Source organism: Euprymna scolopes, chromosome 39 (genome assembly GCF_053919585.1).
Source record: "Euprymna scolopes isolate OS-2025 chromosome 39, ASM5391958v1, whole genome shotgun sequence".
NCBI classification, from domain to species: domain Eukaryota; kingdom Metazoa; phylum Mollusca; class Cephalopoda; order Sepiida; family Sepiolidae; genus Euprymna; species Euprymna scolopes.
The window spans coordinates 53,698,155-53,701,970 of NC_136520.1; the positions used below are offsets into that span (position 1 = coordinate 53,698,155).

General features: G+C 27.9%; 1 protein-coding gene across 2 annotated transcripts in view; it reads right to left on the bottom strand.

Annotated features, from left to right (window-relative positions):
• Window positions 1-1,413: 1,413 nt before the first annotated feature.
• LOC145263780 (excitatory amino acid transporter 1-like) overlaps window positions 1,414-3,816 on the bottom strand; it is a 605,619-nt gene continuing 603,216 nt past the window's right edge. For both annotated transcript variants that reach the window (XM_080120835.1, XM_080120834.1), the window contains one exon: window positions 1,414-3,816. This exon is cut by the window's right edge and continues 5,743 nt beyond it. The gene's annotated coding sequence lies outside the window, so the exon portion shown is untranslated.

A 3,816-nucleotide genomic window follows, 5' to 3' on the forward strand; every position in this document is an offset into this window, starting at 1 on the left:
AAAGAGAAGACGCTGGAGGCATATGGATCTTGTCATGTCATTCTTTTCCGCATATAGGACACTGTCTATTTCGTCATCAACAAACGGATAATATATAGTGTAGATATCATAACAATAAACGTGTAATCAGCATTTAACGTCTCATCATATTTACATCGTAGCTAAATAAAAAGGATTCCAAATGGAAGCTAAACATTTTTTTTAAATAATAACAGGAATAAATTAATCTCAACAAGAGAACATATAGGGGAAAAATATCTGAAATTAAATAAAGTTACGAAATATTGAAAAAAAAAATTTTTTTTCGGCAGCATATTTTTTCAGAACTTATTAGCAATATTACTGTTCAATGACACTCTAAAATAATTACACACAAATGCAAATGCATGTAATACGGTTTCATTTAATATATAATATGTCATTCTAGGATCAGTTAGCATTAGTATACATAATAAGGCAAAAGGCGAACATTTCCTTAATCTTTTTCAAGCGTCGAAGGCAACTTTGACGGTAGGGTAGATTACATGCTAAAAACTAACAGTGCATCCCAAAACTCTTAATGTCTATATATTTTGTCTTAATCTAGACATCGTAAGCTTTTCAAAGATTCCACTTATGATGGGTTATGAGGATAGGTTGCACCGTCGACACTGCTGACCCATCTTTTTTCTGATATCTAATTGCTGACGGAGTACTGTTGCCACATCTGCGAAGAAGCTGCTAGAAAGGACTTATTCTGCCTTGAATGAGTTCAAAATAGACTTCGTAGCCTAGTAGGGAATGCCCTTTTCTCTTCCCTGCAACCTCTTTCTCACAGAAGAGATGTCGCGAGTCTGTCTCTGCTTTATCGTTATTTTCATGGCAAGTGCTCGTCTGAGCCCTAATCTATGGTGTCCCCTCGCAAAAGTTTTACGAGATACACTCCTCTAGCTGAAAACACTATCAATAATCGCCCCCCCATTTATCTGCACTTAAACCTAAACGAAGATTCTAAGCACAAAGGTTTTTTTTTCTAAGAACTGCACGCCTGTGGAAGTGTCTTTATGGTTGTTCTCAAGTCCAACGTAAACAAGTTTTTGATGAGCCGTTCCATTTAAGTAAACAAATTTACCGACTTTCCATTACTAATGATTAATATATTGTCCAAATGACTGCGCTACACTCTTTAAGCTTTATCCTCGAGTTGCATCGGGGCATTGACAAGTGGTGATGCCTATGGAAAAATAAAAAAAAGAGTCAAACACGTATTTTTTTTTAGTTTCTGTCTTACATAATAAATTTGTGACTGTTTAATGCATATTATATTGTTCATCTCAATCGCCTTTATATTTGTGTTACCTTCGGAGCTTCTTCAGTTGGGATCCATTGGCGTATTTAAAATATGGAAAAGAATGAAAATACAGAAAGAAAATATATAAAGAACATATTTCTCATACAATTTTATTGAACAAAATTTTTCGTGTCGTCTGCTTTTTTTCGGAGTTTACAACAAGTGATAATGTTCCACAATTTTTGTACTGCTGTACTGTTACAAGAAGGGATGAGGAATATTTTATATCATGACAATACTGACGAACTACACATTCTTATATATATATATATATATATATATATATATATATATATATATATATATATATATATATATATATATATGGTTATAGAAACTGGATGTTTTCATCTCGTTATATTTAAGTCGGTTCTTTTTCTTGCTCTCTAGCAGATATTTATATGTTGCCCTTTGTGAACTGATAAAAAGCTCAATGGTCTCGAAGAAGGGCAAATATTACATTTACTATACCTGAACACACAAAAATAAAAAAAAAAATAATGACTTGGTTGAAAGCAAGAAAGAATCCATTTAAACGTAAGGAAATAAAAATATCCTTCGGTTTTCCATCAGACCACTTTCAAAAAAGACTTGCCTCCCAAAAAAAGTATATATATATATATATATATATATATATATATATATATATATATTGGTCCCAGCAGACACAATCGATCGGATTGTTATCAGTATTGTTTCTGGTAAAATCTAATAATAGCTGCCAAGACATCAGATTTTATCTACTATATATATATATATATATATATATATATATATATATATATATATATATATATATATATATATATATATATATATATATATATATATATATATATATAATTTTTGTAGCTTTTTAAAAATTTTATAACATTCTAATTTTATTACGTAGGAAATTTTATTGGCAGTGTTTTATAGATCCATGCACACACACACATATATATATATATATTTATATATATATATATATATGCATATATATACATATATATGGACTTATATACATGTATAAACATATCTATCTCTCTATATATGTATATATATATTCACATATGTATATAACAGTCATTTAATCAAATAAGCAGATCGATGTTTACGTAATGACCAATTATGTCTATCTAAAAATCTAATTATCTACGTTCCATTTAATGGTGAATGACATGCGGTAAGAGGAAAAATGTTGATCAACACTATAAATGTGTGTGAAATAGGATATAGTGCAAATACCGAAAACTATATATATATATATATATATATATATATATATATATGCCGATATGTAAACACATACTGCACGTATATAACTATTCATATGTACGCATGTGTTTAAATACAGGCAATTAATTGAAAAGTGGGTGAATACAATTAATTGAATAATACTATTGATATAGGAGTAACTAATAGAAAATACATTTTATGTATGAACAAACACTTGTATAAATTGATAATTTCCCATAAAAACCTTTGATAAAATATCGTTTTTTGTCCACGTACATCATTATATGTTTATATAATATTCACATATATATATATATATATATATATATATATATATATATAGTTGTATATTTAAATATATATAACATTTACATATATTTATAAACCATTTAGGTAAATATAATCTACTATATTAGTGGATATGAGTTACGGTGAATATATTATGTCCACGATATATATATATATATATATATATATATATATATATACATATATATATATGTATATATGTATATATATATATATGTATATATATATATATAATCAATTGTACATCCGATGTAAAATATGAAGGCAGATAGAGGGAGGCATACAGTTTTTGTGTTGTGTTATACTTTTGATAAGTTTTTAACGGATGCATTTATTTTGGACTTTTGTGAAAACATTATTTGGCTTAATCATATTGTACACGACACACATACCCATATATATACTTTGCGTATTTGTGTGTTTTTGCTCGCTATTCCATTAATGCGTAAATGTATTAAGTATATTGGTTTATTTTATTATGTAGTTCCTTTAATGTGTTGTGGATAAACACTATAGATCGGAACACCCTACAAAATATACATATCTATATTAAATAATAAATATAAAATACATATAAAAGGCATCATTTCCCTGTCATGTTAATTATGAATAAAATATCGAAATTACATGTGCAGATAAAGACACGTTTGTAAACTTGCTGCGCATTGGGAGACACTGAAAAAATTATGTAATCAAGTAAAACCAGGGGCAGAGTGACCCATTATGTAACTGCTTTCATAAATATAAATGTTAAACTCTTACAAAGGTAATAGTGTAATTCTGTTTATTTGCGTTTAATGTATATATATATATATATATATATATATATATATATATTTATGTGTGTGTGTTTGTGTGTGTGTGTGTGTGTGTATTTATGGTTATGGTTTTTGATCAATATTGCATGATTTAATACACTACTTTCTATAAAATATCCGAAATGGCGTTTCATAATAAAC